Here is a 15,336-nt window from a genome sequence, read left to right on the forward strand (position 1 = left end):
AGAAATGTCTATTTAGGTCTTCTGCCCATTTTTGGATTGGGTTGTTTGTTTTTTTTAATATTGAGCTGCATGAGCTGTTTATATATTTTGGAGATTAACCCTTTGTCCGATGATTCATTTGCAAATATTTTCTCCCATCCTGAGGGTTGTCTTTCCATCTTGTTTATGGTGTCCTTTGCTGTGCAAAAGCTTTGAAGTTTAATTAGTTCCCATTTGGTTTTTTTGTTTGTTTGTTTTTATTTCCACTACTCTAGGAGATGGATCAAAAAAGATCTTGCTGTGATTTATGTCAAAGAGTGTTCTTCCTATGTTTTCCTCTAAGAGTTTTATAGTGCCTGGTCTTACATTTAGGTCTCTAATCCATTTTGAGTTTAGTTTTGTGTATGGTGTTAGGGAGTGTTCTAATTTCATTCTTTTACATGTAGCTGTCCAGTTTTCCCAGCACCACTTATTGAAGAGGCTGTCTTTTCTTCATTGTATATTCATGCCTCCTTTATGAAAGATAAGGTGATCATATGTGTGTGGGTTTATCTCTGGGCTTTCTATCCTGTTCCACTGATTTATATTTCTGTTTTTGTGCCAGTACCATATTGTCTTGATTACTGTAGCTTTGTAGTATAGTCTGAAGTCCAGGAGTCTGATTCCTCCAGCTCCGTTTTTTTCCCTCAAGACTGCTTTGGCTATTCGGGGTCTTTTGTGTCCCCATACAAATTTTAAGATTTTTTGTTCTAGCTCTGTAAAAAATGCCATTGGTGATAGGGATTGCATTGAATCTGTAGATTGCTTTGGGTAGTATAGTCATTTTCACAATATTGATTCTTCCAATCCAAGAACATGGTATGTCTCTCCATCTGTTGGTATCATTTTTAATTTCTTTCATCAGTGTCTTATACTTTTCTGCATGCAGGTCTTTTGTCTCCTTAGGTAGGTTTATTCCTAGGTATTTTATTCTTTTTGTTACAATGGTAAGTGGGAGTGTTTCCTTAATTTCTCTTTCAGATTTTTCATCATTAGCATATAGGAATGCAAGAGATTTCTGTGCATTAATTTTGTATCCTGCAACTTTACCAAATTCATTGATTAGCTCTAGTAGTTTTCTGGTGACATCTTCAGGATTCTCTATGTATAGTATCATGTCATCTGCAAACAGTGACAGTTTTACTTCTTCTTTTCCAATTTGTATTCCTTTTATTTCTTATTCTTCTCTGATTGCCATGGCTAGGGCTTCCAAAACTATGTTGAATAATAGTGGTGAGAGTGGACATCCTTGTCCTGTTCCTGATCTTAGAGGAAATGCTTTCAGTTTTTCACCATTGGGAATGATGTTTGCTGTGGGTTTGTTGTATACGGCCTTTATTATGTTGAAGTAGGTTCGCTCTATGCCCACTTTCTGGAGAGTTTTTATCATAAATCGGTGTTAAATTTTGTCAAAAGCTTTTTCTGCATCTATTGAGATGATCATATGGTTTTTATTCTGCAATTTGTTAATATGGTGTATCACAGTGATTGATTTGCATATACTGAAGAAAACTTGCATCTCTGGGATAAATCCCACTTGATCATGGTGTATGATCCTTTTAATGTGTTGTTGGATTCTGTTTGCTAGTATTTTGTTGAGGATTTTTGCATCTATATTCATCGGTGATATTGGTCTGTAATTTTCTTTCTTTGTAGTATCTTTGTCTGGTTTTGGTATCAGGGTGATGGTGGCCTCCCAGAATGAGTTTAGGAGTGTTCCTTCCTCTTCAATTTTTTGGAAGAGTTTGAGAAGGATGGGTGTTAGCTCTTCTCTAAGTGAATTCACCTGTGAAGCCATCTGGTCCTGGACTTTTGTTTGTTGGAAGATTTTTAATCACAGTTTCAATTTCATTACTTGTGAATGGTCTGTTCATATTTTCTGTTTCTCCTAGTTCAGTCTTGGAAGGTTATACCTTTCTAAGAATTTGTCCATTTCTTCCAGGTTGTCCATTTTATTGGCATAGAGTTGCTTGTAGTAGTCTCTTAGGGTGCTTTGTATTTCTGCGGTGTCTGTTGTAACTTCTCCTTTTTCATTTCTAATTTTACTGATTTGAGTCCTCTCCCTCTTTTTCTTGATGAGTCTGGCTAATGGTTTATCGGTTTTGTTTATCTTCTCAAAGAAACAGCTTTTAGTTTTATTGATCTTTGCTATTGTTTTCTTTGTTTCGATTTCATTTATTTCTGCTCTGATCTTTATGATTTCTTTCCTTCTACTAACTTTGGGTTTTGTTTGTTCTTCTTTCTCTAGTTCCTTTAGGTGTAAGGTTAGGTTTTTTATTTGAGATTTTTCTTGTTTCTTGAGGTAGACTTGTATAGCTATAAACTTCCCTCTTAGAACTGCTTTTGCTGCATCCCATAAGTTTTGGATCATTGTGTTTTCACTGTCATTTGTCTCTAGGTATTTTTTGATTTCCTCTTTGATTTTTTCAGTGATCTCTTGGTTACTTAGTAACGTATTGTATAGCCTCCATGTGTTTGTGTTCTCACATTTTTTTCCCTGTAATTGATTTCTAATCTCATAGCGTTGTGGTCAGAAAAGATGCTTGATATGATTTCAGTTTTCTTAAATTTACTGAGGCTTGATTTGTGACCCAAGATGTGTTATATCCTGGCGAATGTTCCGTGTGCACTTGAGAAGAAAGTGTAATCTGCTGTTTTTGGATGGACTGTCCTATAAATATCAATTAAATCTATCTGGTTTATTGTGTCATTTAAAGCTTGTGTTTCCTTATTAATTTTCTGTTTGGATGATCTGTCCATTGGTGTAAGTGAGGTGTTAAAAATCCCCCACTATTATTGTGTTACTGTCGATTTCCTCTTTTAGAGCTGTTAGCAGTTGCCTTATGTATTGAAGTGCTCCTATGTTGGGTGCATATATATTTATAATTTTTATATCTTCTTCTTGGATTGATCCCTTGATCATTACACAGTGTCCTTCCTTGTGTCTTGTAACATTCTGTATTTTAAAGTCTATTTTATCTGATATGAGTATTGCTACTCCAGCTTTCTTTTGATTTCCATTTTCATGGAATATCTTTTTCCATCCCCTCGCTTTCAGTCTGTATGTGTCCCTAATCTGAAGTGGGTCTCTTGTAGACAGCATATATATGGGTCTTGTTTTTGTATCCATTCAGCAAGCCCGTGTCTTTTGGTTGGAACATTTAATCCATTCACGTTTAAGGTAATTATTGATATGTATGTTCCTATTACTATTTTCTCAATTTGGGGGGGGGTTTGTTTTTGTAGGTCCTTTTCTTCCCTTGTGTTTCCCACTTAGAGAATTTCCTTTAGCATTTGTTGTAGAACTGGTTTGGTGGTGCTGAATTCTCTTAGCTTTTGTTTGTCTGTAAAGCTTTTGATTTTTCCATCAAATCTGAATGACATCCTTGCTGGGTAGAGTAATCTTGGTTTTAGGTTCTTCCCTTTTCATCACTTTGTGTATATCATGCCACTCCCTTCTGGCTTGTAGAGTTTCTGATGAGAAATCAGCTGTTAACCTTATGGGAGTTCCCTTGTATGTTATTTGTCATTTTTCCCTTGCTGCTTTCAATAATTTTTCTTTGTCTTTAATTTTTGCCAATTTGATTACTATGTGTCTCGGTGTGTTCTCCTTGGGTTTATCCTGTATGGGACTCTGTGCGCTTCCTGGACTTGGGTGGCTATTTCCTTTCCCATTTTAGGGAAGTTTTCGACTATAATTTCTTCAAATATTTTCTCGGGTCCTTTCTCTCTCTCTTCTCCTTCTGGGACCCCTATCATGTGAATGTGGTTGCGTTTAATGTTGTCCCAGAGGTCTCTTAGGCTGTCTTCATTTCTTTTCATTCTTTTTTCTTTATTCTGTTCTGCAGCAGTGAATTCCACCATTCTGTTTTCCAGGTCACTTCTCCGTTCTTCTGCCTCAGTTATTCTGCTATTGATTCCTTCTAGTGTAGTTTTCATTTCAGTTATTGTATTGTTCATCTCTGTTTGTTTGTTCTTTAATTCTTCTAGGTCTTTTTTAAACATTTCTTGCATCTTCTCGATCTTTGCCTCCATTCTTTTTCCGAGGTCCTGGATCATCTTCACTATCATTATTCTGAATTCTTTTTTTGGAATATTGCCTATCTCCATTTCATTTAGCTGTTTTTCTGGGGTTTTATCGTTCCTTCATCTGGTACATAGCCCTCTGTTTTTTCATCTTGTCTATCTTTCTGTGAATGTGGCTTTTGTTCCACAGGCTGCAGGATTGTAGTTCTTCTTGCTTCTGTTCTCTGCCCTCTCATAGGTCTTTTTTGTTTTGTTTTGTTGTTGTTTTTTGCAGTACATGGGCCTCTCACTGTTGTGGCCTCTCCTGTTGTGGAGCATAGGCTCCGGACACACAGGCTCAGTGGCCATGGCTCACAGGTCCAGCCACTCCGCGGCATGTGGGATCTTCCCAGACCGGGGCACGAACCCGTGTCCCCTGCATCGGCAGGCGGACTCTCAACCACTGCGCCACCAGGGAAGCCCAGGTTTTTAAATTTTAGCCATTTTTATGTGTGTGTCATGGTGCCCCACCAATGTTTTAATTTTCATTCTCTTGATGACTAATATGACTGAACACCTTTCCATACATTTAATGGTTATTTGGATACTTTCTTTTATGTTCAAGTCTTCTGAGGAGAAATGAGGTGTTAAATGGGATAGTAGGAGAATGAATGGATTAGGACATTCACTTTTACCTGTAACACCAAGAGTCCACTTGAGCTTAGTGGCCATGAATTTAAAATGAGACTGGCCAGCATGTCTTATGTTTTTCTCCAGACTCATACATTGCACAGGGGAAAGAGGGAGCATATGCAGAACTGGAGTTAGTCAGGGTTGAGAGTTGCCCTAATGAGGGACAAGGGAGTTGAGAGAGTTATGATGATGAACCATAGGCTCTAAGCTGAGTAGGGTGGAAAGTATGGACAGTGAAAATATAGATGGGCAATAGATTGTAGGTCCTGGTGAGCTGAAGAATTGTTAGAGTAGAAGAACATGAAGAGTGAGTTGGAAAAGTTCCAAATGGTGATCAGAAAGGTTAATGGCTTCAGCTGGGTTATGGAGATGTCAGCATTGTTGGTCATGATCAGGTGTATGGCATGACCACAGCCATGAGTGGATGAGGTAGGTGGAGGACCAGATCATAGTAGAAACCAAGGAATTGAGGGACCAATGTATTGGAAAAATGATTTATTTGAATGTCGAAGTCACCAAGTTGGGGAGAAGTTATTAGAATTTGCCAGTAGAAAGTATTAGCAGAGGAATAAACATATAGCGCAGAAGGGCCTGATTAGAGTTGAGAAACAGAACTGTTTGTACATGTGAATTTACTATTTAAGTCAGATGATATTTCAAAGTAGTGCAGAAAAGATGGGTTATGCTAAACAGTATTGGGTCAACTATCTATCCACTGGGGAAACAATAAAAATTTACCCCTGCCTACAAGAGTAACTTTTAAATGGATTAAAAGACTGAACATTAAAAACTATATAACCACTAGAAGACAAAAAAGGAGAGTATTCTTATAAAATTGGGATGGAGAGGGCTTTTCTAAGTAATATATGAGATCCCAAACAATGGTAATAATTAATATTTATTTCATGGTCTCCTATGATGGTTACCATTCTAAGAAACTTTAATGTGTATTAAATCATTTAATCCTCACAGCAACCCTGTGCAGTAGGTACCCTTAGCCTCATTTTATATATGAAAACTAAGGTACAGAAAGTTTAGGTAACTTACCTAAGTCACACAGCTAAGATAACTCCAGAACAGAATGTAAATAATTGACACATAAAACTTATATATGACCAAAAAAGTAAATAAAATTTAAAGAAAAAGGACAACTCAAAGAAAATATATTACAAATTATATAACTTTCTTTTTTAAACAGCTTTATTGAAGTATGATTGACATACAATAAACTGCACATATTTAAAGTATACAATTTGATGAGTTTTGACATAAGTATACACCTGTGAAACCATCACCACAATCAAGAATGAACATATCCATCACCCTCAAAAGTTATTTATAACTTTCAAAACTGTTTATTTCCATAACATACATACACAAGGAGTTCCTACAAATCAATGAGACAAAAACATACAACCCCATAAAAATGGGCAAAGGACGAAACCAGGAATTCGCAATACAAGACCTACAAATAGCTAGTGATTATATGAAAATATGCACAGCCTCAGTAATGATCCAGGAAATGTAAGTTTAAGTGATGAGATAGCATGTTAACCTGTGTCAACAGCAATAATCGATAAACAATCTATAATAAAAATAGAAAAGAGTTTTATTTGAGCTAAACTAGGACTATAGTCTGGAAGCCAGCTTCCCAAATTACTCTGTGAAACTGCTCTAGAGAAGCATGGTTTTCAGCACAGTTTTATATCTTGTCAGAACAAAGAACGTTAAACAAATCAGGGATATATTCCTTCAAGGTTTCAAAAAAAGGACCAGCACGTACACAGCGAGTCACTATGGCCTTGGCACCCGGGAAGGGAGGCTTGTCATCAAAGGAATACCAGTATTGGCGTCCCAGGAAGGGAGACATCTAATCTTTATTTTTAACATGGACATTCTTTACTTCTGGTCAATGTGCTCTTTAATGGTTAAAGCAGATAGATGTATAATGCAAGTTAAAGCAGATATATAAAGCAGATAGGCCACAAACACGCTGTTTTAGTTAGCATAAAATTCAAGTTAAGTTATATATAAGCCAGAATGACTTCTCCATACCTCTATATGTGAAAATGTTTTATCACCTTACTGGTGAAAATTGGCAAGGTTGATGCTATCCAGAGTTGTTGAGGGTGTAGACACATGGGCTCACTCATAGACTGTGATGACAATATGTGTTTGTATGCATACTTTTGGAACAGGGTAGATATTCTCTACATCTAAAATGCACACAACTTCTTTTCTAACAACTCAAACTTCTAGGAATCCATCCTTCAGTAATACTCACATGTATATATCACTGTATAATGCAGCACTTTAAATATGAAAACATTGAAACATGGGGAGGGAAAATCCTGAAAAGACCATTAATGATTAAATAATGTTTAAAATGGTATAACCACACTGTGGAATATTATATAGCTACTAAAAAGAATAAATGAGATTTATAGGTACCAATGGGAAAAAAAGCAGAACATTATTTTTATTTTTAAAAACTCTGTGTATGTGGAAGACTTCCATCTTTCAGTCTATGTACTTTTGAATTATATCATTTCTTAACAAGTAGTCTAAAAATACATGAAAATGGGGCTTCCCTGGTGGCACAGTGGTTAAGAATCCACCTGCCAATGCAGGGGACACGGGTTCGAGCCCTGGTCTGGGAAGATCCCACATGCCGCGGAGCAAGTAGGCCCGTGAGCCACAACTACTGAGCCTGCACGTCTGGAGCCTGTGCTCCGCAACAAGAGAGGCTGCGACAGTGAGAGGCCCGCGCACCGTGATGAAGAGTGGCCCCCACTTGCCGCAACTACAGAAAGCCCTCGCACAGAAACGAAGACCCAACACAGCCAAAACTAAATTAATTAATTAATTAAAAAAAAGATGCCTCTCTTTAAAAAAGAAAAATACATGAAAATGAAAAAAGGAGTGCATGCTTTTGAGAAAACAAATTTGTGCAATACAGAACTACAGAAGATGTGAACATCCTCCCCACATTTATTAATTCTTGAAACAAGCTAATTATGCACCAACGGAACAAAACATTGTCCCTGTCCTCATACAGTGTACCTTCTATTAAAGAAGGAAGAGCAAGTACATCATCTGCAGGTAAAAAGGTTGCTTGATTTAGATGGGAGAGGGAGAAAAGGCCTCTTCGGGAAAGTGAGATTTAGCTGGAAGCTGCAAGGCTAAACAAGAGTTATCCAGGCAATGAGTAGGGAAAATAGTGTTCGTGAAAAGGCATGGAAGTGGAGGATATGACTGGGTGGAGTGCACAGGTGACTGGAAACCAGAAACAGGCTCAGGGAAGGGCTTGGGGACATGCAGGAGAAAGAAGAGTCTCTGCATTTTCAAACTGCTAGCCTCAGGGCCGCATGATTTATGTGCAGGAAAATTCACACTTTTTAGGTTGGCAGTTTGATGAATTTTGACAAATGTGTACAGTTGTGTAAGCACCACCACAATCAAGTCTTAGAATACTTCCACCACCGAACAAAGTTCCCTCGTGTCCCTTTGTACTCACCCCTTTTTCCCACCGCCAGCCCCCGGCAGCCGCTGATCCACTTTCTGTCACAATAGTTTTGCCTTTTCCAGATGATCACCGTGGAACCATGGAGTATGTAGCCTCTCTGGCTGGTTTCCTTTACTCAGCGTAGTGCTTTTGAGATTCAGCCATCAATTGTGTGTATAAGTAGTTCACTCTGCCTTATCACATCCGTTGTACACATGTACCACAATTAGTTTATTCAGTCACTCACTGATGGACACCTGGATTTGGGGTTTTTTTTTCCTGGTTTGAGGCCATTATGAATAAAGCTTCTGAGAAAATTCATGCACAGGTCTTTGTGTGGATATACTTTTTCATTTCTCCAGGGTAAATACCTCAAAGTAAAATGGCTGGATTCATAGCAACATCTTAACTTCATAAAAAAACTACCAAACAGTTTTCCAAACTGTCTCATTTTGCTTTCCCACCAGCAATGTGTGTGAATTCCAGTTGGTCTCATTCTTGCAAGTACTTCATATTAACAGGTTTTAAAAAAAATATATATATATATATATATATATATATATACATATATATATATTATTATTATTACCTAAGCCATACTAATAGGTGTGTGGTAATATCTCATTGTGGTTTTATTGTGCATTTCCCTAATGATTGATGCTGCTCAGCGTATTTCCATAGGCTGATATACTATCTATATCTCTTCTTTGGCAAATGAGCCTCAAAGCTTTTAATTTACATTTAATTGTTTGCAAAAGTCCAAAATATTAAATAACAAATAAATATGAAATACTACAGTTAGGGGCCAGGAGTCCTAGTTGCTTAGTTTCCTTCACTGTTGCCCTCCTTGTCCCCCCTCCAAAGCCCTGACCTTTGAGAGTACTCCACGTTGCAATGTTCTAATCCGGACCAGGATCTTGCTAGCTAGTCTTCGAAGGTGGCTCCCCAACAAGCCACTCCCCCCAGTATCCAGGCCCTTGTGTATGCCCCTCCCACACCCAATCTGGGCTGGCCCTGTAACCAGTTAAATGAAATAAAAGTGACGCTTCCTGACTTCTGTGGCTGGGTCAGAAGAAGCCATGAGCTCCGGCCTTCCTTTAGAATGTTCACTCTGGGAGGAGCCAGCTGCCATGTAAAAAATCGAACTATGCCAAGACCACTCTGCTACGAGAAAGCCCAAGATAGCCAGGTAGAGAGCCTGCATGGAGGGAGAGATGCCTGTCCATCCCCCAGCTATTCCAGCCATTCCAGCCCAAGCACCAGACATGCTGATTGAAGGAAGCCATCTTGGATGTCCCATCTAGTCAGGCCTTGGGATGACTCCAGCCCCTCTGTAGTCAGCCCCTCTGCCTACAATCCTCCCAGAGTCCATAAGTTAGAGCTACCTATCCGAGTCAACCTTCGGAGCCATGAGATATAATCATAAACTGCTGTTTTAAGTCACTAAGTATTGGCGTAGTTTGTTACACAGCAACAGCTAACTAAAACATGGATGATGCCCAGCTTAGGGTCTGGCTGACTTAGAAAGGCAGTGAGGTCATCCCCGAGTCAGGGAACGAGAAAGGGGGCTGCTGGTTGTTGTCACGTTCCTTCTTTTTCCTTCTACATTCAGACTCTCTGGATGTTGTCTTATATCCCTACACTGTCAGTGCCAGAATCGTGGGTGGCTACAAGAAAACGGAGACTGAGCAAGAAACAGGAACTGGGAAAGTCAGAGCAGATGCCAGGCCCAGGAATGAGCCCAACTGCAACAAAATAATAAGAACAGTAATTCCTTACATGTTCACAGTCCTTTATGGTTTCTAAAGCCCCCTAAAATGTGTTATTTATTTGACCTTCATGCCAGCTTGGTGAGGGGGCATTATTACTCCCATTTAAATGGAAGAAGACACAGAGGCTCAGGAAGCTTAAGCGTGGTAGAGAGCACAGCCCTGGTACATCTCATGCGGGAGCCCTTGTTGGGATGAGAAAGAGAACTAGGACTAAATCAGAACTGGTTTGGGATGGGGACTGGGGGCAATAAGTTATTTAAGAAGTTAGTAAAGGCAAAGTCAAGGCTTAATTATTTACTGAGCACCTACTGGCACTAGACTAAGTTCTTGACACACCTCATCTTATTTACTCTTTCTAATTACCCCATGAGGTGGATACAATTTCCCTCCTCATTTTGCGCAGGTCTCTGGCACCACCGTTCAGAGCTGTTAACGCCCAACACTTACCACTCCAACCCATCTTGTCTCTATAATGTCATTACCAGATCTCTGAACGCTGATTCCGTGGCTAAAATCTTGTGCCTGGATGATGAGCACAGGGTCCTGTCTGGCCTCCTTACCCTCCTGTGTACACCGGTATCCTCCCTGCCCTTGAGCTCATGGTGGTCATGCTGTTTCTGTGCTCAGAAACCATCAGGGGCTTCCAGTAGACCAGGCTCCTCATCAGTGCCCCACCCACCCACCCTGCCCATAGTTTAGGACAATACCTAGTTGGAGGGATTCATTTGTTCATACATTCAACAAATATTTATCAATTGCCCGCTGTGTGCCAAGCACTGTGCTGGGGAGGAGAGCATAGTATATAATAAGATAGACATCTTCCTGGACCACAAGGAGCCTGCAGTCTAGAAGTGTATATGGACAAGTTTCCTAAGGGCACAAAAGAGATTTGTAGAGAGCTATGGGAGTATACAGAAGAGGGAATGACCTAACCTAAGAGTAAGGTGAAGGATGTAGGGGGATGAAAGGGGAAATGTTGAGGGACAGCAGCATGTGCAAAGGCCCTGCGGCAGAAAGGAGCACTGTAAATGCAAAAAGAGGACAGGAATTCCAGATGAGGCTTAAAAGGCAGAGACTAGATCACGCAGGGTTTTGCAGGCCTTATGAGGAATTTTGGTTTTGAAGCGGGCATGGGACGCGCGGGAGCAGAAATGGTGATGAGTTTTTGATTAGTAGCTTGAGCTGTCTGCTGATTCCACTTGGACACAAGGCATCATCTGAAATAACCAGTTCCTAGATTTGGCCCCTCATGTGGAACTTTTGCCTTTACAACTACTTGCAGCTCTCTCTGGCACCCATTATCCTCTGGAACTGGTGGAGGCCTGATGGAACCGAGATAATTGGTTGCCTACCCAACACCCAGCCCATTATTCCTAACAGAAGTCTTCCTGTGTTCAAGGAATCCTCCTTCCTATATGGGGCCTGTGCTTCAGAGCAGCTGGCCCCAGCCCCAGGGGAGAATCCTGGCTGCCATTAATCAGTATTGGCAGTCCCGCTCCCCTGCTAGCGGTTGGCCTAGGCACAGGCATGGAAGGAGGAGTCTGATGGGAAAGGCTTCTCACTCAGAGACACCCAGGAGGAGCATGTCTCTTCTTCCACTGGACATTGTGGTGTCTGGATGAAGTGCCTGGATCTGAGGCAGCCTTTTTGTGACTATGAGGGGAGCCATCCTGAGGACAAAATCAACATACTCAGCGTAGCAGCAAAAGATAGAAAGAACCTGGGTCCTTGATGATATCATTGAGCCACTGTATAGGAGCTCATCCTCCCTCTCTGGAGGGAGTTCCTGTTATGTGAGATAATGCAGTTTCTTATCATTGCTGAGTTTGAGGTGTTCTGTTACTAGTATCCAAAAGCATGCTGTACCTCGAGTCCCAGGCTCCCCTGCCTGTGTCTCTGAGGCTGACCTCTGTCCATATGCACCTGTGCAGTGCTCCTCTTACCTAGTAGGACACCCACTTTGTTGGCAATCTGGTTATGGCACTGTAGCCCTCTTTCCCTCTAGCCCCCAGGAAGCCAGTTTTAGACCTTATACCATGTCTTAGACCTTGGATCCCTCAAACATAACTTGCACCCTTTTGCATTGCCTCCACATCTTTATAACTGAGTTTAAACAGGCTCTTCCTACATCCTGGGTGTTCTCTAGCTAAGCTGCCCTTTGTCTGGTCCCCTGGCCTATTTCAGCAAAAGATCAGGCAGAAGCTGTTACACATGTTGAGACTGGCAAGGCTGTAATCCGGAAACTGAGTCCAGGTCAGAGTTTGGGACCATGAGGAAGGGGAATGGAAGATGGTGGCTTAGGACCAAGAGCACAGGTGGCAGGTCATGGAGGAAGCAAGAGCTCAGAGGCCTGTTTGGATAAAAAACAGTGCCAAGTATGGAGGCAGGTCTGCCAGCTTGAAAGAGTTGGGCAGGGCTGGGCACCCCCTTTAGATACCTAGCATCCCCCTCCCCATCCCATCAGTCCTCACCCAGTGTCTTGTGTAGACTTCAAAGTTCCCCTGCAGTAAACTACCTGGACTCTCCCTAGTTATGGTGGTTCAGACTTTGACTCCAAGTCAACTCAACACCCTTACTCCTGCCCTGGGTGCTGGAAATACCATGATGGATAAACGACAGCTCCTGCTTTCCAGGAGCTCATTGTCATCAAAATGGTCTGCAGTCCCCGCCCCTAGTCTTGCAGAATCTGTCCCTATCCCCCATCCCCAAAGCCAGAACAGCATCCTCTTCTGTCCGCATTCTCTTTTCCTTATGATTTCACTCAATATTCACCTCTGCCAGGATGTTTTCCCTCACTTTCACCTTTGGGCACATTCTATGCCATTCCAGCAACCCTTGGAAATTTCTTATTGAACTCTGTCCGGCTGGGATTAACACAGTATGTGTCCTTTCAGCCTTGAGAGGTACGGGGATGTGTGTGTGTGTGTGTGTGTGTGTGTGTGTGTGTGTGTGTGTGTGTGTGTGTGTGTGTGTGTGTTTTCACCTCATTCTAGCCAAAAGCCACGTCCACCAGTACGTGGTCACCTGAACAAATTTGGAAGGCCTCTAGCCTAAGCCAAGGCCCTCCTGCCCTTTACTCTCCCCTGAGCCCCAGTCCTGCTTTTCTAGAGGTTTCTCCTTGATGTTCTGCCAAGACCTCAGACTCATCACACCCAAAGCCATCCTTCCCAACCTGCTTTCCTATTTCCCCATTCTGAGCGTGTAACCACAGCAGCCACCCAGGCACACAGACTCAAGACCCCTGATCTGTTCCCCAGCAGCACATGCAAGCTGTCCTACAGCCGCAAACAAAACTCACAGACCCCACAGCTCGGCGAGAGCTGCCCCCTGTGAACAGCTGCTCAGTCACCTCACACAAAACACACTCCTATAAAACTCACGCAAAATTCAGAGGTGTGGTCAGTCACACAAAAATGAAATCAGAACACACAGAGAGTTATGCAGAAGCTCAAGCCTTCCTGCAAAGTGACGTGAAGTCACATGTAATGATAAAGACATGCCCACGCTACACAGACGTGGTCCTGGGTGACAAGCTCTTCACCGGGAGCATTCTGGAGAAATGAAACATCGTGAAGTCCAACCATCTTGAACCCAGACCGAGCCCATCAGTCCAGCTGGGGGAGGGGGCAGGGGTTGCCTTTCCCCTATGCCTGACAGCCTCGTGATTTGTGCCTGCTCCATGGGTCCTGGTGTCATTACTCACCCTCAGTGCCCACAACATGACTGCCTAGCCTGGCATGTTGCCTGATACACTCCAGGCCTGCCTCTGCCTGTCCTCCTGGCCCCAGAGCCAAGTTGCATCCATGAGATGTGGGGAGTGGAGGTCACAGAAGGACTCAGTCTCCCAGGAAAGAGGACCACAAGATGTTTCTATCACCCTTATGTCTTCCAGGATCCCCTATGCTGAGCACTTGGCCAGGGGCTCAAGGACAAATGCCTCTCTGCTCCCGGACCACAGCCAAATCCAAGCTGCCTTAAACAAATTGGAAAAGAGGGTCCCAGCAGCCTGAACCTGGGGTATAGACACCAGTGGTTAGAATCCAGGCTTCTTGCTATACAGGCAACCTGGAGGCTACTGCCCCCATCACCTGCCTTCCCGTTCCTCCACTCCCAAACACACACACACACACACACACACACACACACACAGAGAGAGAGAGAGAGAGAGAGAGACAGAGAGACAGAGAGACTGCCCCAGCTATAGGTCTGCTTTCCTGAGGATAGGCAGTTCCTAAGTCAGTCCTGGGGCTGATGCTCACTGCCAGGGCAGGGGCAGTGTGGATGAAGGAGACAAGATGAGTTACTTACGTATTAATGAGGTAGTGTGGAGGACCTGGGTAGGTGGCTGGAGGTGATGATGAGGCCGAGGGAACCCAGGTTGATAAAGAGCTGAAGTTACAAGACAACTTCTATTAAGTTCAAAACAAGAAAGATTTTTTTTCTTAACTGCTGACAGCTGGGAACAAGGGTGTCTTGCACATGTAGAGCCTTCTGGAAGGAGTTCTTTCTAGTAATGCAGGCTCTGGCTCAGTCCCTCTAACATCCTGCCTCTGCCCGTGAGGAGCAAGCAGGACCACAGTTAACTGGATTCCCTAGGGGTTAGCTGCTAGCAGATTCTGGGGAATCTTGTCAGAACTGCTCGTTTGACCTATTGACATCCCTTTCTGTCCTGAAACATTATTTACTCCTGTTCCCTCACTGGTCCATATACGGGGAAAGATCGAATAATCAAGTGCTGTTGGGATAGCTGACCAACCATTTGTAAAACAACAGAGCTGGAGTCATCATACTTCACTCTTTACACACAAATAAATTTGAAGGGATAAAAACATAAAGTGTAAAAAGTGAAACAACACAACTACTAAAGCAAAGTGAATATTTTTATTATTTAAAGGAAAAGTGGCCTCTCTGTGCATGACATAAAATACAAAAGGTATAAAGGAAAAACCTGGTAGGCTTAACCACATACAACTCAAGTACTTATGAAGGACAAAAAAATAAATAAGATTGAAAGTCACGATGAAGTAAAAAAAATTAGGAATATTATCTCTAATATATAAAAGAGTTCCTACAAATACAAAAAAAGATAACTATTCCAGTAGAGAAATAAGCAAAGAACACGATCAAACAACTCACAAAAGAAATATGAACGCCCATTAAGAATTAAGCATAAGTTCTAGTTTAATACTGATCAAAGACTTTCCAATGAAAAATAGCATGAACTGTCACCTATAAGGTGGACAAAAATTGTTTTTTCTTTTTTAAACTGACAAGAGGGTCTATCGTTGGCAATGATGTAAGGAAAGAGGCTGTCTCCCACATTGTATTCACGGATTGGAAGAC

This window comes from Grampus griseus, assembly GCF_964374135.1.
Source record: "Grampus griseus genome assembly, chromosome: 1".
In the NCBI taxonomy this organism is placed as follows: Eukaryota; Metazoa; Chordata; class Mammalia; order Artiodactyla; family Delphinidae; genus Grampus; species Grampus griseus.